The sequence below is a fragment of the Lissotriton vulgaris genome, chromosome 7, assembly GCF_964263255.1.
Source record: "Lissotriton vulgaris chromosome 7, aLisVul1.2, whole genome shotgun sequence".
NCBI classification, from domain to species: domain Eukaryota; kingdom Metazoa; phylum Chordata; class Amphibia; order Caudata; family Salamandridae; genus Lissotriton; species Lissotriton vulgaris.
In genome coordinates, this window is record NC_141695.1 from 1,342,937,167 (window position 1) to 1,342,965,040 (window position 27,874).

The 27,874-nt window shown below is 49.8% G+C and overlaps 1 long non-coding RNA gene across 1 annotated transcript in view; it reads left to right on the plus strand.

The window, feature by feature from the left end:
- LOC147703656 (uncharacterized) overlaps positions 1 to 21,282 on the plus strand; it is an 88,523-nt gene extending 67,241 nt beyond the window's left edge. The window contains exons 4-5 of the long non-coding RNA XR_015297591.1: positions 20,510 to 20,566; positions 21,119 to 21,282. This is a non-coding gene — a long non-coding RNA (uncharacterized LOC147703656). The remainder of the gene's footprint in view (positions 1 to 20,509; positions 20,567 to 21,118) is intronic.
- The last annotated feature ends 6,592 nt before the right edge of the window (positions 21,283 to 27,874 follow it).

Sequence of the window (27,874 nt, forward strand, 5' to 3'; positions counted from 1 at the left end):
CAGCTCGAAAAAGATACAGAAACACACAAATAGCAACAAAGTTACTATCCGCAACACAAGAGATCCCAAGAAACCGTTAGCGTCGACGACGCGGAAAAAAGGGAACTGATGTCATCACGCCGACGTAGGCCTAATAAGGAGTCGGTGACGTCAGCCGGATTCGCACGCGATGCCGTGCTCCTGTGACGTCGTTTATGCCAGCGTGCTACAAAAGAGTTTTCTGAACGTTGCTGACACAGGGGGATATTCAAAAGGTGAGGAATCCACTGGCAGATGTATCTATCAGAATCTACGCATTATTTAATTAGATGTGCGATATGGCGAATCATAGTTATCCCTTCCCCTTTCTTTACTTACTATGTGATAGTTCAGCTGAGTGGGAGATTTCAGTTAGCGGGTCCGATAAGCAGCAGCTTTTTAGCGATGATTATGAATTTCTCTTCAAAATGAGTCCTAAATGGATCGACCAAATAACATACAAGGGTCACATTTATTCTATAATTTAACTGTGACCTAATATGTATCTTTGCCGACTTAGTCCTACATAAATGTTGAAGCAGCACAATGTATGCCGTTCAATACTCACTAATCTCTTTCTTTATATATTATTGTGAGCCGTATGGCGTTGACGAAAATGAGGCAAGACAACTGGTTCTGGCTCTAGTACGGAGAGGGTGTGACCCTGTCAAGAAAAAGCCAAAATGAATACAATTATATTCTCTACAACTTTTTCTGTTGTTACTTATCCATAGTCCAGTCTTAGTTATATGTTGTGTTTATAATATCTTATTAAAAAAAATAGCCAGGTTAGGTCATTACCTGTTCAAAAGGCGTATATTTTCCACCTCTCTTGCCGTCATCCTGAGTCTTCACTAATGAGCTACGTACAAGCATCTAACCTGATGTGAGCGTTCAGAGCGCTTTTAAAGGAGGTCAGAAACCGCGTGAAATTTTGTTTACGAATAGCGAACTCGCTATCATGGTATGTAGGTTCCCTATGATTCAAAGACAATGTCTTATTGGCTGTAAAGGATGTCAATAGGTAACATGAGCTCTAATTGGTGCATAACAGCATTCACGGATATAACGCCTGTGATAATAAGTTCCCGGCTTTCTGTGTACGTAGAGGCAGATGAAACATGCCTTTAATCTACGCATTGAGCGTAAGTTAGCCTACATAGTTTAAAGAAGTCATGTTTCAAAGATAGGAGGGCAATTACCTCACCGTTTCTTCCATAGATAATCGAAAAGGGCCTCAAATCTACACATCATGTTCTCCAGTGAGTCTGAATGCATCAGTATTCCCCTGCGAATCAGGTCATCAATTACTGTTTTTGTTAAAATCCTTTACCTCGAGATACCAAACTGTGCCACAAATAGAAACTGCCTAGTAGTGAATTGCTGTTTTCAGTATAATAGACATACATGGCCAACCTAAAGACATTCGGTTTTACCGATGATGATTTTCTATCAATGGTTGGGTCAACAGCGAATTTTGATAATAGAACCACTGCACAATCTGGTCCAAATGACGAATTAGTAAAACTATTAGCGCTAAAGAAAAAAACAAAGAGACTTGAGCTGCACAGGCATTTTATGTTACAATATCTACGTGCAGGGATAATTCCACAGGGCCTACATATTAAGAATATACCTGGGCTTTTTGTTCATATGAAAGAATTTTGGGAGAAATGGTCCCTTATCGCTAATAGGTGTTCAAGGGACCTTATGATGCTTATTGTTGAATCAGCTAAACAATTACTATCACAACTTCTAAATGAAATCCTAGAGCTAGTAGACAAAATAAAAACGTCCGAGGGCGTGGCCGGGCAAGATGGCCGAGCAGACGTGACCTGCTTCGTCTCCTGGTCCGCGCGGCACTTGGCGAGGCTCTGACGGAGTCTCTTGAGAACGCAGTTCGCCGTACTGTGGCGCTACCATCGGCGGAATGCCTGACGACCACTAAACGGCTCCTGGTGTGGCGGCCGAAGCTCATGTGATCCGGCTCTGTCCTTCGGGCCGGGAGGACCTCGGCACCCAATATGGCGGCGGTGAGGTGAGCTGAGCCGCCCGACGGGAGCGCCGGCTGCTCTCCCTGGATGCGGCGCCGTGTTGGGTGAGCGGAGGCCCGACGGCAACACCGGGCTCCCAGGGGTCCGATCTGCTACCTGCCCCCCCGCTAGTGTGGCCCGGAGAAGGTCGACGACAACTCTCCCCGATGCCTGACTTCAAGATGGCGGCTGCTGGGACGCTCTGACTGTGAGCCGACCTCGTGGAGCCCTGAGGGGGTTCTACACCCCTGAGCGCGGTCCTGCTGCATGCAGGACCCCTACCGCGGTAGCGCAGGTTCTCACTGATCTCCTGCCCCGGTCCAGCACTGCTCCCTGTGGATGTCTACTCAGAGGGGTCCCGGACTGGTGCTGAGCTGATGTTCCAATAGCGCGCCGGGAGGCCTGACGACCTACGCCACCGGTGAGGACGGGGAAGCTCTACCTAAACCGAGGGAGACTGTCCTACAGGACCTGAGCATTCACCGCTACATAGCTGTCCACTGCACTCCTCCACCACGGTAGCACGCTGGGAGGCGCAGGAATCTGTGTTGGCAATCATCGACGCGCCGCAAGTGGGGGGGTCACTGCTACTTATGCCTCCGAAGAAGAACACTTCTAAAGGGTCCGGTAAGGTTTACGATTTTTTCGCCCCACCGGACTCCAGACCCCCTCTCCAGGGCTCCGCGGAAAAAGCTAACATGGCCCTCTCTAAGGCGGACCTCCAAGCTATGCTTCAGGACTTCAAGTCAGAACTTCGGAAGGAACTGGGACAAGACGTGAAATCCTCCATTGACCAGCTGCGCTCCGACATCACGGAGCGTATGACCTCACTACAAAAAGATGTGGACTCAGGGGGCACGAAAGTACTCGATCTGAAGGCCGGCCACCAAACACACAGCCAGACATTGGTGGAATGCCAGGATGACATCAAATCGCTAAAGGAGCAGCTCCAACAGGCGCAATTGAAGTCTGAGGATTTGGAAAACCGCCCAAGGCGGGAAAATATCCGCATTAGAGACCTTGAGGAGGGCGCAGAGGGTCCAGACCTGGAGGAGTTTGTGGAGGGCCTCTTCGCGGAGATTCTGCACCCCACAGTGCTCAAAATAAAGCTCGACAGGGTGCACAGAGTGGGACCCCCTCCAAAGGGCGACCGGCGCAAACCACGAGATATCCTGGCTAAATTCCACTCGTATAAAGTAAAGGAAAAAGTGCTCCAGGCTGCGAGGACCAAAGACTCTGTCTCATTCCAGAACTTCTCGTGCTCTGTCTTTCAAGACATCGCTCCATCCACACTGGCGAGGCGACAATCCCTCCGCCCCATCACGTCCAAGCTCCAAGACGATAGAATTAAATATAGATGGACATACCCCTTTGGCCTTAGCTTCACGCTACACAACAAACACCACCACCTCACCTCCCTGAGTGAGGGCCTGCGCCTTTTGGGGCTGCCAACGGAGGAGGACGACTCGACACGGGACGCATCCGGGTCCCCACTGAGGGACGCGCCGTCCACCTCGCCCTGGACCCCGGCGACGAACAAGAAGAACGGCTGATGGTGTGCTTCCTGCACTCTACTATTCCCCTTCCATTTAGGGCCTTGCTGTGGGGACTGAAGCGGGCCACCTCCAAGTGGGGAAGTTGCTTCCGTGCCGTTTGGACTGCCGAGGACATTCCTGTTCTCTCATTGCTGGCGATCGCTCTTCTGATTGACTCGAACTGTAAGTGACTCCGAATTTAGATGCCTCTATGTTACTACCGCTGCATTGCTGCGCGGTCCGGGCCCCAAGGCCCAAGGTTCCCACCGGTATATTCGTGGGATGGGCCGCCCTATAGGGCGGCTGCTTGAGGATGTACCATTTTGTTTATGGTTGTGTATTTGGTTAATGGCTCAGGGGATGGGGGATGAGGGTGGGGACAATGGTAGTGGCGGTATACGTTCTTCTGGGTTGACTGTTTCTTGTGGGCCGAGGGTGTGGGGGACGCCGAACTGGCGGGACTCTTTGGGGTCATTCAAGCAGTCCTGAGAGGGGGGATAGGCATCATGCTTCTCGCGCCTAATGTCTGGCCTTCAAGTGAGAGGGAAGGGAACACCGTAGAAAATTGTTTGCCTGGGACTTCGGGAGGCCCCTGTAAAGAAGTCCTCCTGGTACATGTGGTGCAATGCCTATCACTATAGGTACATGGAATGTTAAAGGGCTCAATTCCCCCCAGAAAAGGCAGAAGGTTTGGAAGTATATCTTAGATCACAATTTGGATATAATTGCCCTGCAAGAGACCCACCTGAAGAAATCTGAAGATTCTCGCCTAAAACACAAGCTATACCCACTTATTTATAAGTCCTCTGCTCCTACCAAACATAGGGGGGTGGCACTCCTTTTTAGTCCCTCTGCTCAATTTCAGCCCCTGGATGTGCTCAGTGACAGGCACGGCCGAAGGCTAATGGTTAAGGGGCGTTTGAAAGGGAAACTGTGCTCCTTTGTGACGCTTTACGCCCCCAATAGCGGGCAGAAAGAATTCCTTAACACTCTTCTGGGTAAGATAACCGATTTTATTGAAGGCCCTCTAATTCTGCTGGGTGATTTTAATTTGGTCTGGCATTCCACATTAGACAGCACACATGCAAACCGTTCTGGTTTGGGCTCTTTCCACTCTACTACTCAAGGGCTTCTCCAAGACATGGGCCTGCTAGATACTTGGCGCACCCTCTATCCACACACCCAGGATTACACTTTTTTTTCGCATGTGCATCATTCCTACTCTAGGTTGGATTACATATTCACTAGCCAGTCCTTGCAGGGTGACCTCAGAGAGGCTAAGATATTCCCTATATCTGTATCCGACCATAGCTTATACTCCGTTTACCTGTCCTGCCGTGGCAATGCCCCATCACCGGCCCGTTGGTATTTCCCAGCATCCCTGACTAGAGAGAAAGACTCATGTTCCCTCCTGCGGGAGACCGTCAAGGACTTCTTTGAACATAATCATCCGGAAGACACTTCCGAATACAATACTTGGGATGCCCTTAAGGCGGTGATTCGTGGCAAGTGTCTCGCGCTCAACTCTGCTCTAAATAAACGGAGAGTGAAGGAGAGAGAGGACATAGCGAGTGAGTTGGCCTCCATTGAGCACTCCCATAAACTTGCACCCACCAGACAAACACTCCGCAATCTCACGGCGGTCAAGAGCAAGCCAAGGGCCATTTATAATAATCGAGCGGAATTCACCCTCCTTAAGCTGCGCAACCTCTCCTACACCCAGGGCAATAAGGTAGGGAAACACCTAGCGAGGCAGCTGCGAGACAAGCGTGACCGGGAGTATGTAGGGGGTATTCGGGATCCCTCAGGGGCACTCATACACAGGGATGAGGACAAACTTATTCGGGGACTTCTATAAAACACTGTACTCTGCGGACGCCCTAGACCCCGTCGCACAACAGGACTTCCTTCAGAGCCTCCCCATCCCACAGGTCTCCCCAGCTTCAAATGAGGAGCTAACTGCTCCGATCACCCTGGAAGAGGTCCTCTCTGCTATAAAATCCCTGAAATCCCATAAGGCGCCGGGCACCGGGCGCCGATGGGTACACTGCACTCTTCTATAAAACATTTGCCCCCGACCTCGGCCATCACTTGGTTCGACTTTTTAACCAGATGGCCTCTGATGCGACACGTCGACCTCTATGGCTGAGGCAGTAATTTCGGTGATTCCTAAAGCGGGAAAGGACCCCTCCCTCTGTGCCTCCTATAGGCCTATTGCCCTTTTAAATATCGACGCCAAACTTTACTCCTCAATACTGGCTAAAAGACTAAACAACCTTATGCCGCTTATCATCCACCCAGACCAATCCGGTTTTATAGCGGGTCGGCAAACACATGACAACACTCGGCGCATCATCCACCTGCTCGAGAAAGCGAACAAATTTAGAATTCCTGCAGTCCTGGTTGGGCTCGATGCAGAAAAGGCCTTTGATCGCGTCGACTGGAAATTCCTCACAGCCACACTCACGGCGTTTGGCTTTTCTCCCAAATTTATACAAATGCTTCAGGCTAACTATCGGCTGCCGAGGTCTAGAGTCTTGGTGAACGGCGTCCAGTCTGCTCCCTTCTACCACTCCAGGGGTACCAGGCAAGGCTGCCCCTTGTTTCCCTTACTGTTCGCCCTTAGTATTGAACCCCTAGCCATTGCCGTCAGGGAGCACCCGGGAATTGAAGGCCTTCCATTTACGGGCGAGTCCCATAAGATATCCCTCTTCGCAGACGATGTCCTCCTGTCTCTCTCCAACCCAGCCTCGTCTCTCCCGCGCCCGCAGGCGGTTCTGAGCCGCTTTGAGTCAGTTTCGGGTTTCAAGATCAATCTGACCAAATCTTACATACTTAACGTCAATCTCTCCCCAGCTGAGGTCTCCCACCTTCAGACACGGACTCCCCTTCCGTGGGCGTCCTCCTCCCTACAATACTTGGGAATACAGCTCACGTCGAAAGTGGAGAACTTATATGTGGCTAATTTCCCTCCTATCCTTCGGCGCATCCAAGCAGAACTCACGAGGTGGAAACCACCATTCCTCTCATGACTGGGGCGGGTCCACGCTGTCAAAATGACCCTCCTTCCCAAACTGCTGTACTTATTCCAATCACTCCCCATAGAGATGGACAGAGACTTCATCGGTAGGGTGAAGGCGATGATCCTGCGCTTTATATGGCAAGGGGGGCGGGCGCGATTCTCCTTTCGCCTACTTCGACGTCCCCAAAGGGAGGGTGGAGTGGGCCTTCCGGACATTCATTTATACTATAAAGCGGCCCAACTCCGAATTCTTACCGAATGGTCCCAGCACGAATCAGAAAAACACTGGCTCCATATGGACCGTAGTGTAACAGGGAGAACGATCTGGGATCTTATCTGGCGGGCAAAACAAGACAGACCCAAGAACACCTATCTTAGCACCCCCACCCGTACCACTCTAAAAGTCTGGGACTCGGTGACATCTCTAGAGGGCTGGACCGCCTTCCCCTCACCCTTCACCCCTATCCATTTTAACCCGGCTTTCCCTCCAGCACTCCACGAAGGCCCGTTTGATTCTTGGAGGGAGGGGGGATGTCTGGCTCTGACCCACCTGTTCCATAACTATGATCCCCTCACATTTTAGAATTGTAAGAGAGAATATGGTATAGGGGACACTGAACGTTTCCGCTACACCCAAATGCTACACTGGGCTCTGCCCCCCCAGATGCAGGAGGGAGAGACCCGATCCCTCACTAAATTTGAGGCCTACATAGTTAGGACCCCCCCTATGAAAGGGGCCATCTCCTTCCTATATAAACACTTATTGTCCTCAACACCGACTCCTAGACCCCGTTACATGTCCATGTGGGAGGGGCTGGCTCAGCGGGCTATCTCAGATGAGGAGTGGTCGCACTTATGGTCTGATATCTTCAAATTCAACCGATCTGCTGATTTACGAGAAGCGCATCTAATGACTATGATGGATTGGTACCTGTATCCATCGAAGTAGGCTCGGATCTTCCCGGGCTCGTCGGACAGGTGCTGGAGGGGGTGTGGCCTACTGGGTAATTTTCAACATATTTGGTGGGACTGTCCCGTTATTAGGCCCTTTTGGGAGGAAATCGTAGCTCAAATGAGGGACTTATTAGGGTACCCTATACCGACCACCATGACTGCAACTTTACTGGGGTTTCATGACCCTACACTAGAGCACCAAACTAGGGCCGATAAGAGAATCATGTGGCTCTGTCTCGGGCGGCTAAAACCACCATAGCGGCTGCATGGAAGAAAAGAGAGGCGCCAGCGATGTCCTTGTGGCACTCCCGCCTCAGGAGACTTCTCAGCATGGAACCTATGTCAGACATCTTCCATGAGGACTTCAAGAACTTTGAGTTCAAGTGGGGGCCTTTGGTTGCCTTCTTGTCCCGAGGATTGCCCTGGGCGCTATGCCCGCCCACAATACGGGCTTTACATCTCTTCCAGATCTGAGGAGTACAGCTTCTGTGACTTTACTCTGTGTTACCACCACTACCGGGGGGGTGGGGGGAGGGGGGTGTTTTTAGGGGGGGGGGGTTGGGAGGGAGTTCAGTATTAGGTTTCCTTGTGGCTGTTGTCGCTTCTGGGGCTAGAGGACTCATCATTACCATTATGACTGAGAAGAAGACTCTTGGAGTACCCCATCATTTTGGAATCTGTAACCAATCTCTAGACTTGTACATTGGGCTCGGGGTATGTGCCCTTAGTATGCTGAGTTCCCTCTTGCTCGACTGTTTCTATGACTTGCACTGACCACCCCTGTGTGGGATTATGGGCGGATTGTGCCATGAGCTGTTTTTCTAAAAAACTTCAATAAACACCTCTTTGACAAAAAATAAATAAAAACGTCCACAGCAGTGGACGCTGCAAAAAAAGCCCTAGAAGATTTAGACACTGAATTTAATTCATACAGTGACTATCTGACTAAAAGGAAGACTGATAAACTCCAAAAAGACTTAAAATATTACAGCAAGGAACATACGTACCCCTACCTTGCAGATGGATTTTATAACCAAATTGATGTTAATGGACAAGATACCACAACTTACCAACAACCTATGAGGCCTACCCCAGAAAAGTGAATACCTTTTCTGACTCATCAGATTCAGATGGTGATAGTGGCATGGCCACTTTTGACCAGAGAGGCAAACCAAAGCTACCGTCCTTTTGTAGGGAGACGCTACCAGAACAAAGGCAATTGGCGTCAACCATATCAACCTCAATTTCAACCTCCATTGCAACCTCCATTTCAAGCACAATATCAACCTTGTGCCCAATATCAAACCCAATATCAGAACCATCAACAAGCAAACATGAACCAATATCTGGAAACAAGGAATGCCAGGTATTGGAGACAATAAAATAAAATACCGATCTTTAATTTAAGTCCACTCACGTTCGATGAGGCAACATACTCTTTCCTCTCTACGGGACTATTGTATGTACCACACGCAGGACTGAATAAATTTGAATTGTTTAATGACTTAATGGCTTTTTTTAGGAAAATCTGTTTAAAATGTTTTTTTAGAGACAAGGAAATCATTAGTGAGGACATCAACAGGTCTAGTCTATCGTTAAAATCCACATTCACCCCTACGGTTGAACAAATCGCCCCAGAAATAAGAATCTTTGAACAAGTTGTTTACAACAAACTGCTTTGTGTGTCAAAATATGTACCAAAGACACCATGTAATATCTCTATGAGCGAACATGCAGCCTTAAAGAGCTTGAAAGAATCCCCTGAGATAATAGTTAAAAGCTGCGATAAAGGCGGTGGGATTGCCATTATGGAGAAACAAACATACATTAATAAAGTAGAAGAAATGTTCAATGATGACAGATATTATAGTAAGATCAACAAAAATCCAACACAAAGGATTAAATCTAAAATCCTTAGACTGACAACAAAAGCATTACATAATGTTGTTATCTGTAAGAAGGAGTTCCAGTATATGAATATCGAGAATCCCAGACTAGCCACTTTATACGGAACCCCCCAAGTACACAAAGATGTAGAGAACCCTCCTCTAAGACCAATTGTTACTATAATTGGGTCAGTAACAGAACCCATCTACAAATACCTGGATGCAATATTAAGTCCATCCATCAGACTATGTTAAAGACACCTGTCAGATTATCAACTTGATGGAAGGTGCTCCCTTTAATCAACATGGACAATGGCTAGTCACACTGGATGTTGAAAGCCTTTATTCAAACATTCCAGGAAATGGAGCTATTACAGCAGTTGAATGGTTTACAGACATGTATGAAGTAGAATGTGACAAAAATTTCATCATAGATTGTCTGAAAATCATTTTACAAACAAACGAAGGGAATCAGTATGGGCGCATCTTGCGCCCCTACCATAGCAAATATTTATGTTGCCCATTTCGAACAGCAATACATCTTTAACAAAGTGGCTCCATTTTATTAGTCAGTTCTTAATTGGTCAAGATATTTGACAATATCATTTTCATCTGGGACGACAATGAAGACACCCTCAAAGAATTCATCATGTGGCTAAATCTATGTAATGGTAACTTAAAATTTACCCCGAAAATTAGGAATGTACAAATGGAATTTCTGGACATTCTGATTAAGCATGATGAGGAGCAGCTTTTTGTCGACCTATTCACTAAGTTGACTGCACGCAACACTTTGCTGCATTTCGACAGTTTTCATCCCACCAAACAAAAGAGTAGCATTCCTTTTGGGCAGTTTCTTCGACTACGAAGAAACTGTACAAAACTAGATGATTATGATACCAGATCCATTGAAATGAAAGCTAAATTCATAAATAGAGGCTATCCCCACCGCTTGGTTCGAGAAGCATATAAACGTGCCAGATTTTACGACCAAAGGGGGTGGTGATGGAAGGTATGCCCAGACGTGGGCCACGTGCTCACTACGCCACTGGAGTCAAGCTATCCTGGCTGAAGACGGCTGATAGCCAGAAACCGGTCCTAGGATGCTTGATTCCGGTCCAGGGAAAACATGGCTTGGCAGTTCAGTCTGGACTGTTCCCATGAGGCACAGGGTCAAGACTGATTTGCATATGGCCATGTCTGAACTGGGTTGGCTTGGTGAGCAAAATAACAATGGATTAAACCCAAATCTGTGACTGGGGGTGAATGTTTTGCCATTGTGCAACATTCCGTCCATCAACTTGTGTGTTTTGCTGTTCCCCTATGTGGGAAGGGAATGCCCAGACGTGGGTCCCGTGCTCACTACACCACTGGAGTCAAGCTATCCTGGCTGAAGACAGCTGGTAGCCAGAAACCGGTCCTAGGATGCTTGATTCCGGTCCAGGGAAGACATGGCTTGGCAGTTCGGTCTGGACTGGTCCCATGAGGCACAGGGTCAAGACTGATTTGCATATGGCCATGTCTGAACTGGGGTGGCTTGGTGAGCAAAATAACGATGGTTTAAACCCAGATCTGTGACTGGGGGGGAATGTTTTGCCATTGTGCAACATTCCGTCCATCAACTTGTGTTTTTTCCTGTTCACCCTATGTGGGAAGGGTATGCCCAGACGTGGGTCCCGTGCTCACTACGCCACTGGAGTCAAGCTATCCTGGCTGAAGACGGCTGATAGCCAGAAACCGGTCCTAGGATGCTTGATTCCGGTCCAGGGAAAACATGGCTCGGCAGTTCGGTCTGGACTGTTCCCATGACGCACAGGGTCAAGAATGATTTGAATATGGCCATGTCTGAACTGGGGTGGCTTGGTGAGCAAAATAATGATGGATTAAACCCAGATCTGTGACTGGGGGTGAATGTTTTGCCATTGTGCAACATTCCGTCCATCAACTTGTGTGTTTTGCTGTTCACCCTATGTGGGAAGGGTATGCCCAGACGTGGGTTCCGTGCTCACTACGCAACTGGAGTCAAGCTATCCTGGCTGAAGACGGCTGATAGCCAGAAACCGGTCCTAGGATGCTTGATTCCGGTCCAGGGAAGACATGGCTTGGCAGTTCGGTCTGGACTGTTCCCATGAGGCACAGGGTCAAACTGATTTGCATATGGCCATGTCTGAACTGGGGTGGCTTGGTGAGCAAGATAACGATGGATTAAACCCAGATCTGTGACTGGGGGTGAATGTTTTGCCATTGTGCAACATTCCGTCCATCAACTTGTGTGTTTTTTTTAGATTTTACGACCGACAACATATCCTCCAAGGCTCCAATAAAACAAAGAATGACAATCTGGTCTTTGTAACTCGTCATTCAATTATGAGTGAACAAATCAGACAAACAATGTGTTCTAGTTGGCACCTGTTAAATATCAACAACACTAAAGATCAATACATACAGAGGCCAATGTTTGCATATAGAAAAAATCGAAACCTGAAAGATTTGATTGTCAGATCCCGTATGCCTGATAAGAAAAAGGAAAAGATACAGTGTAGTCTTACATCAGTAACGGGAAATTATAGATGTGGGACGTGTATAGTATGCCCTTTTGCTATCGAAACAAAAGAATTACATTTCAATGGACAAACCCTGGTAAGCAAAGGCATAAATAACTGCAAAACAAAAACATCATCTACCTTTTAATATGCCCTTGTAACAAGGGTTATGTGGGAGAGACGTCTAGATCATTGAATGCTAGACTAACTGAACACAGGTCAATACGTACAGCAAAATTGTCTTCACCCATGGTATCGCACTTCATGGAGTGCAATCACTCTACTGAAGATATCAAGTGGTTTATCCTTGAAAAAATCATCCCCAAGGAAGGAATCGACATTGATAAACTGAGAAAGAAACGTGAGGTGTTCTATATTTTTTGGTTGGACACAGTAAAACATGGCCTCAATTTGGAAATACCGTGGGAACAAGCAATCATATAAATATATGAAATGCTAGGCTGTGATCCTGCTACACTACAATGTACCTAAATACATACATAAAGACAGTTAAAAAGATCCATGGTTGGAAGTGCAATAGATATAGATGTTTTGATGGCCCAATGACACAGTATGAGGATTATATAACTTAGGCTTGAGTATGAAAAAATTATATGTATCATTTTCACTTTGTATATATTTATGTCACGGAGATGCAATAGAAATATTTTAAAACTGTAAATATAAATAGATGGATCTAGTTACAACCAAAGTAATTAAGACATTTGTGTATTAGATATATGTATGTTTACTTTTTTGTATATATTTATTTATGTTTAAAAATATTTTCTGTCTTGGATACATAACATATGATGAACATTTAGATCAATAATGAAGGAAGCATTCAGTAATTGATGACCTGATTCGCAGGGGAATGCTGATGGATTCAGACTCACTGGAGAACATGAAGTGTAGATTTGAGGCCCTTTTCGATTATCTATGGAAGAAACGGTGAGGTAATTGCCCTCCTATCTTTGCAACATGAGCTCTTTAAACTATGTAGGCTAACTTAAGCTCAATGCGTAGACTAAAGTCATGTTTCATCTGCCTCTACGTACACGGAAATCCGGGAACCTATTATCACGGCGTTATATCCGTGAATGCTGTTATGCACCAATTAGAGCTCATGTTACCTATTGACATCCTTTACAACCAATAAGACATTGTCTTTGAATCATAGAGAACCTACATACCATGATAGCGAGTTCTCTATTCGTAAATAATATTTCGCGCAGTTTCTGACCTCTTTTAAAAACGCTCCGAACGCTCGCATCAGGTTAGATGATTGTACGTAGCTCATTAGTGAAGACTCAGCATGACGGCAAGAGAGGTGGAAAATATACGCCTTTTGAACAGGTAATGACCTAACCTGGCTATTTTTTTAAATAAGATAGTATACAACCAGCCTATAACTAAGACTGGACTATGGCTAAGTAACAACAGAAGAAGTTGTAGAGAATATAGTTGTATTCATTTTGGCTTTTTCCTGACAGGGTCACACCCTCTCTGTACTAGAGCCGGAACCAGTTGTCATGCCTCATTTTCGTCAACGCCATACAGCTTGCAATAATATATAAAGAAAGAGATTAGTGAGTATTGAACGGCATACATTATATAATATGTTAAATGGTGTTTCAACATTTATGTAGGACTAAGTCGGCAAAGATACATATTAGGTCACAGTTAAATTATAGAATAAATGTGACCCTTGTATGTTATTTGGTCGATCCATTTAGGACTCATTTTGAAGAGAAATTCATAATCATAGCTAAAAAGCTGCTGCTTATCGGACCCGCTAACTGAAATCTCCCACTCAGCTGAACTATCAAATAGTAAGTAAAGAAAGGGGAAGGGATAACTATGATTTGCCATATCGCACATCTAATTAAATAATGCGTAGATTTCGATTGGTATTTTTACTGAGGTTAATGTTTCAGCGGATACAATGTACTTACTGCAACCGCGGTCATAAGTTACAAAGTGTCTGCTTTAGAACAAATTGCCTAACTTACGATTCAGATACCCGTGTATCCATTTAAAATGAAAACAGGTCGGTTATAGTAAGGGCGAACGCTAACATGCAATATACTTTTTATTTATTTTTTATTACCTTGGTTACAGCATCAAGATTTTTTTTTTTTTTTTTTAACTTCATTTTTATTGCATCACCAATATAAATGTACAGACAATATACTTAGCATTAACAACGCATCATGTACAGGCTTAGTTAGATCCAGTTGATCGCCGGCAGGGGGTTTCATCTCGAGCTTGGCGCGGGTGATCTCAACCCTGCCCATTTCTTGTGGCTCCTTACAGTGTCCGACCGCTTCATCAAGCAAATAACCCTGGGACGCTTTTGTAGTTTTCTCCCCTCCCCCTCCCCGAATTTCGGTACCCCAATTCCCCTCCCAAACAGCCTCCTACCCACCCACCCCCGTGGTCGCTCTGCGCTGGGTTGACAGTGTAAAAGCGTCTGGTGTGCTGCAGGAGGAAGTAAACTTTCGCTAAGGTGTGTTCTCCTGTGTAGTGTTAGGGTCTGCTCCATCTAGTTCACTCTCGCCATCCTGCCCCTCATCGTCCACATCCCGGAGTGCCTGCACCATCACCTCCCATGCCGTCGCCCTCTCCAGCGCCTTCTCATCATTCAACCTCCAGGCCAACTGGTATCGTAGGGTACTCTCACATGCGGCCCACCTCAGACATTCTCCATACCATCTTTTATACGTGGGCCCCACTCTGGACTTCCAGTTTCTCGTGATCTCCCGCTTGGCCAGGATGAGCCCCAAATCTATAAATTTACTAGTCATCTTAGTCCTAGGTGTATGCGGGAACCAATGTAGGACACCAACCGCTTTAGTAAACTGGATATCCCTGTCTGTCGCTGCGTTAAGGGCCCGCCCAACTTCCTGCCAATAATCCCCTAAGGAGGGGCAATCCCACAGCATATGGCACAAATCCGCCCCAGATGTGTTACATCTGGGGCAAGCAGCGTCAGTCGCCCCAAAATACTGTTGGATTTTCCCAGGGGTGAGGTATGCCCTGTGAATTACATAAAAGTGAATCAATTGGAACCTGGCGTTCCTCGAGCTCTTCCTTGCCCGTCTTAGCAACTGGCCCCAGGTCGTGTCTGGTATCTCCACTTGGAGGTCCAGCTCCCACTTGGCCTTCAGGGCCGCCAAAGGTTGCAAGGCCTCCCGCTGCATCCTGGAGTAGAGGCACGTGACAGCCTTAAAGGTTCCCGCCGCCATCATGGCGTACTGGCAGGCCATCGAGGTGCCCGGTTCCTGCAGCCCTTCCCCCCAGTGGGCTTGCATAGCGCCCGTGACTGCTGCGTGCAGCAAGTAGTCGCCCCTCGGAAGGTCAAATCGCTCCTGCAGGTCTCGAAACGGCAGCAACACCCCATCTTCGTAGAGGTCACCCAGCATTAGTATTCCTGCCTCCTCCCATCCCAGCAATCGCGACCAGTCACCCCCATGTGGGAGGGCGGTGACCATCCCCAGCGGAATTTCGGGGGCATACATAAGGCGAACACCCGCCCGCTTACGGGCCCGGTCCCAGGAAAGCCGGAACGTCTGCTCCTCGACCGTCAGATCTCCCACCCGGAGTTTCTGGTGCAGCGTGATATATGCCAGAACGTGTCGCGGGGTGCCTTCTACTCTCGCGTCCTCGGGGCCTCTATACACTCTCGCCACCTCCTGAGTAAAGGTCTGCAGCTGCGCAGCTAGGTAATACCCTTCGAAATCCGGCACTGCCATACCTCCTTCATCTTTAGGGCGCAACAGCGTGTCGAGCGCTATGCGCCTCCTACCCGTGCCCCACAAGAACGCTATGACCAGTGACCTCAGGCGTTTGAAAACCGAGCTCGGTACCCACACCGGTAGTGTCCTAAAATAATACAAAAGCCTGGGCAGGGCTATCATTTTAAGCAGGGAAATTCTACCAGCCAGGGAGAGCGGCAGGGTTGCCCAGAAGTCCATGGACCCCCGCAGGGCGTTAATACAGCGAGTGATGTTACCATCCAGCAGGTCGGACGGGCGTGGTAAACATAGACCCCCAAATAATGCAGACAGCGCGGCTCCCATCGGAGTTCCTGAGCAGTGAGTGGGCACGGTTCTCCCGGCCTCAGGGGAAACAGACAGGATTTAGGCCAGTTGACCCTCAGGCCCGACAACCTACCGAACCGTCCCAGTAGCTGCCGCGCCCCCTGAAGCTCGGGGCCCGCGTCGGCCAAAAACATCAGCAAGTCATCCGCGTACAGGGAGATGAAGTGCGGTCTCCCCCTAAATGACAAACCTGCGTAGTAGCGGCCCAGTCTGGCTTCCGCAGCGAAGGGTTCCATCGCCAACGCGAATAGGAGCGGGGATAGGGAACAGCCCTGTCTAGTGCCACGCCTAATCGGGTATTGACTCGAGATCAGTGTGCCCACTCGGACCCTCGCTACCGCCTCGGTGTAGAGGACCTTGGTCCATTTTATATATCCGTCCCCCAGCCCGAAGCGACGCATCACCTCATATAAGTATCCCCATTCAAGACTGTCAAATGCCTTCTCAATATCAATGGAAAGGACAAATGGGGAGACGGCGTCCGGCCAGTCCGCACCCATCAGTCTCGTGAGTCTACGAATGTTATGGGTGGTGTTGCGTGTCGGTATGAAACCGCACTGGTCACCGTGAACCAGGCCCGTCATGTGTACCAGCAGTCTGTTGGCCAGAATTTTACTGAGGATCTTGTAGTCCGTCGTCAACATAGACAACGGACGATACGAGGACAGCGCCGCACCCTCTCTGCCCGGCTTCAAAAGCGGGATCATGAGAGCCTCGCACATGGAGCCCGGGAGTCGGCCCCTCTCCTGCGCCTCGTTGTATACCTCGCGCAGCCGTGGTGCAAGGTACTCTAGGTATTTGCCATAAAATTCGATCGGCAGTCCGTCAAGGCCCGGGGTCTTATTTCTAGCCATCTGTTTTATAGCACAACCTATTTCTCCGAGAGAGATGGGCCGACCTAGCTCTTCTGCCTCCGAGTCCTCCACTCGCGGCAACTGTAATCCGTCCAAGAACTCCTCAAGCTCCTCTGCCCCTCCTGTTCCACCACTCTCATAGAGCCCTTCATAATAAGCACGAAACTTGTTCAGGATCCCGGGTTGAGTGTGGCAGGGCTCCTCCCCTGGCTCCTGGATCCCCATGATCGGCACTCCCCCCCGGATTGGGTTAGCAAGCCAAGCCAACATTGACCCCGCCTTATCACCTTCCGCATGCGCCCTTGTCATGTACGCCTTGTGGTCGAAGCTACGCAGCCGCTCCAGCTCTACCGCCAGCCCCTCCCGCGCCCCGCTAAGCCCCTCCTGCAGTTCAGGGTGATTCGGGCGCCTCTTCTCTAGTTCCCTCAGCCGTGTCTCAGCCTTATCTAAGTCATCCAACAGAGTCTTCCGAGCCCCTGCCGTGTGTCCAATACAGTGTCCCCGCACCACCACCTTGAACGCATCCCATTCAACCGCCCTCGTGGAGGCTGAGCCACTGTTCTCCTCAAAATACCTCTCAATGCGCTCACTCAGGGCCTCCCTGAACAACAAATCGTCCAGGGTATCAGGTTGCAGGCGCCATGTTGGCACGCAGTTAACAGTCACCATCCATTCCAGAGATAACAACAAGGGGTTGTGGTCCGATATCGTCCTGGCCAAGTATTCCGCCCCTCCCACCGCGGGGAGCACACATGCCGAACAAAGAAACGCATCCAGCCGCACATGCAAATCATGCAGGTGTGAGTGAAAGGAATAGTCCCTAGCGGTGGGGTGCAACGCCCTCCATGCATCCGTGAGGGCCCAGCTCTCCTGCCATTCCAACCTACGCTTAGCGACCCTATGTACTGGGGACGCGCGCAGCGGGGGATGGGACCTATCTAGTAACACATCCTCAACCGAGTTGAAGTCCCCCCCCAAGAGGACCGGCCCTGCCAGGTAACCCGCCAATTTGCCCGAGACGGTAGACAAGAAGGCGGGCAGGTCTACATTAGGAGCATACACATTACAGAGAGATATCACCCTGCCTCTTAGCTTCCCCTCCACCGCCACATATCTGCCCTCAGGGTCCACCAATGACTTTGAGACCTGGAAGGGGACCCCCGCCCGTATCCAAATCAGTGCCCCCCTTGCAAAAGCCGAAAATGTCGTGTAGAATAGCTGCCCCCTCCAGCGCCTTTGCAGAGCCGCCCCTTCCTGCTTATTGAGATGTGTCTCCTGCAGGAACGCTACATGAACCCCCCTACGCTTGAGGTACGCCTGGACTTTATGTCTGCGCGCCATGGACTGCATACCCCGCACATTCCAGGTCACACATTTCAAAGCCCCAGTGCTAGCCATCTCCCCCTACACAACCGGACCATACAGCAAAGAACAATGTCCGCACAAGTCCCGCGACCACGGGCCCACCCACCCACCCTCTCCAAACAGGAAGCTGAACCCCACCAACAACAACTGCCCCCCGAGCAACCCCAACTGCTCGCAACTCCCACCCCCCCAGGACAGGCCCCCCCTCAACTGGAAGTACCCCCATCCAAACCAACACTCCCGACCACCCCTCAAGGAGAGGTGGTAATGCTCGCAGTCCCCACTGCGATGACCTTAGGGGCCAGTAGGGCGCGGCTCAATGCGATAGAACCTCAAAACAAATCAGCCCCGCGCGCTCCACCCCGCAATCCCCTCATTACAGCTCCCCAAAACCTCAATCAATAAGGTTCCACTGCTGCCGGCCCAGTGCCCCGGTGTCCAACCAACGAGCTCACTCCACCAGTTCAGTTCAACACGCCTCCAATATCTCCTCCGAAGTCTGCGGCGTCACAATAGGGCCCTGGGCTCCACCAAATTCCGATTGTCCTGTCTCCGAGCCCGTGCCCGGGTCCTCCGATTCCGTGCCCTTCCCGGACCGAGTCCTGGCGGTCCTAGATAAGTCCACTACCGCCTGTAGTGCCGCCTGCCTCTCCGCCTCCGTCTGCGACACCGATGGTTTCCCGGTTCTCTTGCGGTTCCTCCTGATCCGTTGGGACTGCCTTACCGGCTTCGCCACCTTGGCCTCCTCCTCCCTGGCCTTGGCACCGTCCGTTCCCGCTTTATAAGTGTCCCACCAGTCCCAAGCGTCCGCGGAAGTTGTGAAGAATAGTGTTTTCTCATCCACCACCACTCTTAGCTTGGCAGGGAACAGCAAGGAGTACTTGATGCCTTCCTGGCGGAGCTCCCGCTTGAGGGACAGGAAGTTTGCCCGGAGTCGCTGCGTCTCAAACGTGTAGTCCGGGAACATGGTGACTCTATTGTACTCCACTTGAAAGGGCCCTGCTTCTCTCGCCCTCTGTAAGAGCCAATCTCTGTCCCGATAATGGAGCAACTTGAACACCACCGGGCGAGGAGGAAGGCCCAAGGCTGGCGGGCGCGCTGGAACTCTATGTGCCCGTTCCAGGGAGAAGAAGGGGGACAGACCTTCCGGTGCCACCTCCGTCCGCAACCAGTTATCAAGGTATCCCACCATGTCGTCGCCTTCAATTTTCTCCGGCAGGCCCACTAGGCGTACGTTGTTGCGCCTGTTTCTGTTTTCGGCATCCTCGGCCCTCCTTTCCAGCACCTTCAGGCGGTCCATCACGTCTACCATCTGGGCCTTCATCGTTTCTTGGCCCGGGGCTAATTCCTTAACCGTGATCTCCACGGATTTCACCCTGTCTTTAAGTTTGTCGTGGTCGGCCTTCAGGAGGCCCAAGCCCGTCGCCACCTGAGCGATATCTTGCTGCAAGGCGTCCTTAGTGGTGGCGATGGCCTCCAGGATACGATCCTGCATCCGCTGCAATGCCGCTTGGTCTCGCTCCGCTCCCTCCGCAGCCTCAGTGTCGGTCGCGCCATCTCCCTTCCCCTTTGGTTTCCCCATCTGGGCCGGTTTGGGCGGCGGTCTCCGAGTATATTCCTGGTCACCCTCCGAAGGCCGTCGGGTTTCGTTCTTCGGCAGGGTTCCCGGGCCCAGTTTTGTCACCAAGTAGTAGGAAACACTGAACGATCGCGGCCCGGCCTGCGCCAGACGTGCCAGGGGCCCGGGGCTCTCGTCACTGGGCCACTGCCGCACTGCCGTCGCCCCTACTAGGGGGGCGGTCCTCAGCCACCTCCCAAGAGTGCTCCCAAAGTCCACTCGGCACCCGGGGAGAGGCGCGATGTGGCCGCCAACACCCTTGATTCGTCAGGGAGCAGTCCTCAGTGGGTCTCCGGGCAGATGTCTCCGTCGTGTCTGCTCTCATGCCCTCGCCGCCATTTTGGGGTCCGCGACTTCTCGCCTGGGTTCAACTTTCAAAGTCGAAATACTGCTGTGGGATGGCTCAGTGTCGTCCTCCGTGGGCCTCGGACCCTCCGCAGTAACGTCCAGTACCGGATGGTATCGGTTACCTCGGGGTCCGATCAGTTTTTCAGGATATTTTCCGGGATCGGGCACGGAGCTCCGAGCTCGCGCTGCCTACCTCCTCGGCATCCAAGCCACGCCCCCCTTGGTTACAGCATCAAGATATCGTAAAGTTTCAGTAAAACTTGAATACAAGCATCATTTTATTTACGGTAAGATAACACAAAAAATCTCTCTTTGAGTCTGCATCTATAGCTTTTCCTTATGCAGAGGGCTACAGCTGCTTTTTAATTCATGATTCTCACTGGGCAATGGTCAATGCAGCTGAAATATAATCGCAATGCTTCTGATATTTATGTACCAAAGTCAGTATATATAAATGTACAGAATGATATGTTTTCATTGTTAGGCATAATGGGAATAAGATTGGATTTTTCTTATTCTTGTGTTATAATTTTTTCCATCTTCTGAAATTGACTTTTCATAATGGTTTTCTGTTGGGGGGAAGATCGTGTGTTTCCTTTCTATATATTTTCTAAAAAAAACTGTAAAAAGATGAATTAGTTAGTAACCGAGTAACTGTAAATATATGTTATGTGGTTTGGCGACTCCATATATGGAAATATGAATGCTAAAACGGACACTATAAATTAAAACTCAATAAGATGAATTGCAAATATCTCTGAAGTATATATTATGTTACATGTAACCACCGAACAATAACCAAATAATGATGTACCTATTTGATTGTATGTTTATTTTAGTGCAATAGACTGCTACCTGATGAAGGCACGTATGCCGAAACGCGCGTGGTTGACACCTGACGCACTGCCTCCATCATTCTTACGTCTATCGTATATTATGGATGTACAACTATACAGTTCTAAATAAAATATAAAAACAACAAAAGTTAAATATGAGCTATATATAAAACAATAAAAAGAAATATGCTTTGATATGTATATGAGTGTATAGCCATTCTGTTAAAAGAAGGTGGTTCTTGTTTGTTCTAATTCACCTTCACTTCAGAGAAACATAAAATAGGTCTACTGTTGAATCAATGCCTAGCTAAATTCTTCCTTATCGCACTGGTTGCTCTCCTACCGCTTTCTCCTCCGTAGCGTCCCCTACCGTGTCCTCATTCGTGTTGTCCTCCACCGCTCTCCTGCTTTCACCTCATTCCATCAGAGTTCCCCTCTGCAGTTCCGCCATCAGAATATAAAGTCCCTCCTCCCCCATGCACAGGAAGTATTACACCGGCAACAGAGGGAGAGACCAGGAAGCAGGACTCCTTGGTGCCCCCGGGGTTTCTGCCACAAGCCCCCAAGGCCTTTTCCTTACAGTACTCCCCTTCCAGGCTTGGCTGATCGGGCCAAAAGTCCACCGTAAGGAGCGACCCATAAGGTAATACTGAAAGTACTGGAGGGCCCATTTAATGGCAGAGGGGAGGCTGCAAAGTTTGGCCAGCAGCCAACACAGCGCAACCAGATCATAGCTGCCAAGGTTTCAGAATGCTATGTGTGACATTTCCATAATTTCAGGGTAGTTATGAGTGACATTTCCATGACTATGAGTGTCACTTTCTCACAAGCAAAATCTAGCAATGAAGACAAGGGTAACATATAGATATCAGAAATTAAATCCATATGAGCAATGGAAAACTCCAAGGAGATCTTAAAACTGCGACAAAGGCCCAGAAATGGAAGGGCGCTGACAGGAGACTTCTCCTTGCAATCCAGCTGCACAGATTATTGACACCTACTCAATTTACTAATCTGAAAGTAATCTAAGCTTTATGGGCAAAACAATATTTCATATAGTAAACAGCTTCAGTTATGGTCCACTGCTGAACTCAGTCCAAGATGTTTTTTTTTTTTTTTTAAACCTTTATTTATCGAATGCACAATACACAGCGTCTGCCTACAACCCAATCGGGCCGGCCGCTATGACAAACATTAAGAGAAATAAATAAGAGACATATGCAATGGAGGTGGCCAGTTAGCGTCCGTTATGGTGTAGTGTACAATACAGTAAGCGACAGGATATCAAAGGTTTAATTTTATAGTTTTGTCGAAGTGGAAAAATAACAAAAAAAACACATGGTATAGTATTGGTAAGGCTCACAGGAGGGGGGGGGAAAGGGAAGGTGTAGATATAAACAGGAGCAAGATTAACATGGGAGGGGGTTTATGGATGGAATATAGAATGTAAGTAGTGAAAAGCAACGCCGGTCATGGGGAGGAGGGAGTAGCCTCGGCATAATCAAGTGGAGGGGCACAGATATCGCCTCGGTATGCATTCCATTGTGCCCAGACCCTGTTCCACTTTCTAGGACGACCCCGTGCCTCATACACCGTCTTCTCTCGAAACATGCACCAGTCCATGTTGTCTTTCCCGGTACTGAGCCTCGGTGGTCTATTGGAGCCCCAGAGCTGAGCTATGTCTCTCTTGGCAACCATGTTGCCGAGAGTGACCCAGAAGGTCTGGGCAGCAGTACAATCCGTAGGCTCCCACACATTGAGCAGACAGCGTCGTGCCTCGGGAAGGAGGGGGACTCCAGTAACACGTCCCATCACATCATGCGACCTGGTCAAGAAAGTGGAAACAACCGGGCATTCCCACAAGACATGAAGAAAAGTACCATCCATACCACATCCACGTCTACACAGTCCATCCGATGCAAGCCCCATTCGCACCAGACGTACACCAGTCACATACACACGGTGGAGGATCTTTAGTTGGACAAAACGAAGCCGAGCCGGAATAGCCACCTCTTTAGGGGAGGAAACAGCCATCTGCCAGTCCTCATCGTCTAGTACGAGCCCATCCGCCGTCCAGGAGGCACGAAGCCTCTCCAGCAGGTCAGCCCTGTTGTTAATAAGCTTCTTATAGATTAGAGAAATCGTGCTATCGGGGACGTGGCCATCAAGAATACGGTCCTCCAGTGGGGATGACTGGGGAATATCAGTCCCAGGGGGAAAAACGGAAGATAAGGCATGTCGCACCTGAATATACCGAAAATACTCCTTATCATCCAACTGATATTCCACCTTCAGGGCCTCAAAGGATTTTACAGTGCCCCTGGCCCAGAGATCCTCCACCTTACTAATCCCAATCATATCCCACCTATCGAACCCTTTCGTCTGCCACAGGTTGCCCAGCCGCTCAGAATCATACAGTGGGGTCATACGTGTCAATTTGCCGCCCCAGCCCGTAGCCACAGTCGCATCCTTCCAGGCACGCACCGCACACTTCGTAGGACCAGTCAGGAGACGGAGTGGTGTCTTCGAGTACAAAGCTCTATTGAAGTTGCCGCCGGGCAGTAGGAATTTATCCAGGGCAAAGGCAGGAGCGGGTTCCGAAGAGTATGTTACATGGTTAATTGCGCTTAAATGCGAGGCCCAGTAATATCGTTTGATATCTGGTAAAGCGATACCGCCATCGTACCAGGGGAGTGTAAGTTTAGATAATGCGATACGGGCACGTCCGTCCCAAATCAATTGCCGCTGTAGACTTTCGATTTCACGGAAATAGCGAGCAGGGATTGGATCGAAAAATTTTTGTAAGGCATAAAGAAATCTGGGGAGCGACATCATTTTAAAAAGTGCCGCTCGCCCTAACGGGGATAAAGGCAGTTCACGCCACCGTCTCACATCTTGCTTGAGGCGACGGAGGGGGGCATAGAGATTCCGATCGTATCGCACCGCGGGAACCATGGAGACATAGATCCCCAGGTATTTGAAGCCATCCTCTGCCACCTGGATTGGAAACCTACGGGGCAGCGGTGGTAACACCCCCGCTATGACATAAACACAGGACTTGGTCCAATTGATAACCAGTCCGGAGTTCTTACCAAAAGAAGTTAGAACGTCAAAGAGCATGTTCAAAGATTTCTGGGGGGAGGTGAAATAAAGAAGGATGTCGTCGGCGTAGAGCGAGACGCGATCTTCCAAATCCGGCGCCCACCGGATCCCCTTAATCGAGGGTTCCCACCGAAGCCATGCCGCTAGGGGCTCGAGCGCCAGTGCAAACAGAAGTGGGGAAAGCGGACACCCCTGACGGGTGCCGCGTCCCAATGGAAATGGGTCAGAGCTTCTTCCATTCACTACAACTTGAGCCAACGGTTGCTCGTACAGGAGCCTCACCCACGCAATGAAATTAGGGCCGAAGCCAAATTTGGAAAGGGCCACCCATAGATATGGCCATTCAATGGTATCAAAAGCCATGGTAGCGTCCAAGGAGGCCACCACCGCTGGCTCAGCGAGAGTTGCAGCTCTCGCGAGAACGCCGTGAAGCCTACGAAGATTAAGGGCCGTGTTGCGATGGGGTATGGAGCCGGATTGATCCGGATGTATCAAGTCACAGATCACAGTCAACAACCGATTGGCTAGGACCTTGGCAAGGATTTTGGGTTCCGCGTTCAGTAATGAAATGGGGCGGTAGGAGGTGCAACGGTCACGAGGTTTACCGTCCTTATGAATGACCACTATAGTGGCCAGGCGCTGTTCAGACGGAAGGACTCCAGCCTCAAATGCGTCCAGGAACATGGTCCGCAAGTGAGCGGCCATTTTGTCTGGACGGAGTTTATAAAGCTCGATAGGCAAACCATTAGGCCCCATCGCCTTACCCGAACGCAAGGATCTGATGGCGAGGGCGATCTCGTCCACCGTAAAAGGAGCTTCCAGAGCCAATCCATCCTCTTCCGAGACACAGGGAAGAGCAATATCGCGCAACAGTAAACGGGAGTCGGCCTCATCACGATCACTCACCGGGGTATAAACCTTCCGGAAATGGTCCACGAAACAGTCAACAATTTCACCGGGGTCAGACACACATTCACCAGATTCACGGGTAATAATAGGTACCACACGATTCATTCTTTCAGCCTTATCCAGCCAAGCGAGGAGTTTGCTAGCCTTGTCACCCACATCATACAAACGGCCCAGCTGATTCACACGCATCACCTTAGCAGCATCAGTCACACAGGCTCTATAATCCGCCTGCTTCAGTTCCAGAGTGTGTAGGAGCGCAGGCGTGTCATCCCCACCCAACTCACTTTCAAGTGTGGCTATTTCGGTCTCTAGGGCCAGCACGGCCTCCCTCCTAACCTTTCTTTCAGCTGCAATAAGAGACAGTGCGGATCCCCGTATGACAGTTTTAAAGGCCTCCCAAAGAGTCGTAGGGGAAGTCATCGAACCCACATTCTCATCGAAGTAGCAATCGATGGCCTTTACCAAATCTGAGCGGAGCCGAGGTTCCGAAAGTGCCAGGGCGGGACAGGGGGGACTCTGCTACCAGAAAGACCACCCACAGAAACCTCAAGCAGCAAAGGGGAATGATCTGAAATACCCCGGGGGAGATGCCGAACTTCCCGCACCAAGGATAGGTTAGAGGTCAGCATGAAAAAGTAGTCTATCCTTGAGAGGCTGCCATGCGGACCAGAGTGGAAGGTGTATTGCATCTGCGTGGGGTGTAGCGAACGCCAGACGTCCACGAGACCAAAAGTTTCAGCCATGTCAGTTAGCCACATCTGGGACAACGGCAGAACTCTAGGAGGCAGTCGATCACAATCACCAGACATCACAGAATTAAAATCCCCACCCATAATCAGTAGGCCATCAGGGAGACCAAGAAGAGTCTTGCCGAGGTCAGCATACGTAGTTGCCTGTAGCCCCGGGGGAACATATACAGCCACTATCACAATTAGCTTCCCCTCCCATCTCCCCGAGACGGCAGCATAGCGTCCCCGATCATCAAGGGTGACATCGTCAATCTCAAGGGCCAAGGAGGATTTAACCATTATACCAACTCCTCGGGAACCAGACGTAAAACCAGCGTGAGCGACCAACCGGTAGCCACGACAGTCAAGAGCTTTACAGGCATTACCAATCAAATGGGTTTCTTGAAGTAACACAACATCAGGGGCATGACGCCTTATAAATTGCAACACAATGTTACGTTTAATTCTGTCTCCCAAACCATTGACGTTCCAAGAAATAACCTTCATCTCACCCCCCCCCCCCCCCCCCCATCCCAAGAAGAGCGACCCAACCCAACCCAACCCCCTTCCGGAACCTCAGAGCAAGGATGCACGCAATCAATAGTGTACCATGTGAAAAGAAAAACAAGAAACACGCAACACAACCAAGTCCCCACCAACCACCCCCCCAACCATGAACCCGTTACAACGCCCCCCACCCTGCACCACTGCTGACTAGAAAGCCACCCCAAACTGCAGTGTGCCTGTCGCCCCATCTGATCTACACAAAGAAACCCCTGAGGAGGAAGGGAGTAACTACCCAAACCCGCCCCACCCCAGGCATAAACATTGAGCGTATGAAAAAAGTTACTCTGTAAAGTTTATGGTCCAAAGCCGGACCTCTGGGGCCCGAATTCAGTCCTGTGCCGTTGCACCGCCGTCCCCGCCTCCGGGGCCTCCGCTCTCGGTGTCGTCCTTTGGCAAAGAGTCCAACCAGTCACTGGCACTATCTGGTAGATCGAAGAAGTAAGCGCGTTCCCTGTATTCGATACGCAGGCAAGCGGGAAATAACATAGCATATTTTAGTCCCAAATCCCTCAAGCGACGCTTCACTCCAAGGAATCCAGAACGTTGCCGTTGCACTTGAGGAGTGAAGTCAGGATAGATCGAGACAGAGTTATTATCGAACTTCAGCGGGCCGTGTTTGCGGGCGGCCTGAAGAATGGCGTCCCTGTCCCGAAAATGGAACAGTCTAGCAATGATAGGCCTCGGGGGTCCCCCCGGCTTTACCTGTCCACCCGGGAAGCGATAAGCACGCTCGACCGCAAAAAACTTGCTAAGGCCTGCGGGAGCGAGTTTAGAGACAATTAGCTCCTCAACCAGTAGATCGATCGAGGCAACACCATTGTCCTCCGGCACTCCGACTAGGCGAATGTTGTTGCGCCGGGCCCTATTGTCGTAGTCTTCCATGCGTTTGGCCAACAGGTCTTGTGATGAACGCAAATTCCCAATTTCTGACTGTGCTTCCGCCATGTCCGTCACCAGACTGGATGCCTTCAGGTCCAGCGCCTTGACCCTCTCGTTGGTCTTGGCCAGGTCGGCTCGAATAAGGGTAACATCCACCGCCACCGTGTCTATCTTCGACACAATGGCCTCATACTGCTGACTCATATCGGCCTTGAGCCCCGCAATGGCGGCCAGTAGGTCCTGAAGTGACACGTCCGAGGAGGTCGCCATGTCAGTCCTTGGGTCTTCCAAGCCTCGGCTGACAGCACTGGGGGAACCTCTCGGTTGCGTATAGCGGTCGATCACGTTGGACTGGACCGACCCCCCACGAGTAGTAGCCTTTCTGCGCTTCTCCATCTCGGGTTTCGTCGCCATGTTGAAGTCGGCACCCCACAGGGACAACCCGGGTGCGACAGGATATCAGCGATTCTCGACCTCGAAAGTCTGGTTTTTGCAAGAAACTGTCACAGGCCACTGAGCCGGCACTGCGAAAAAGCGTGTTGCCAGTGGGAACAGCAAACCAGGATGAAGAGCA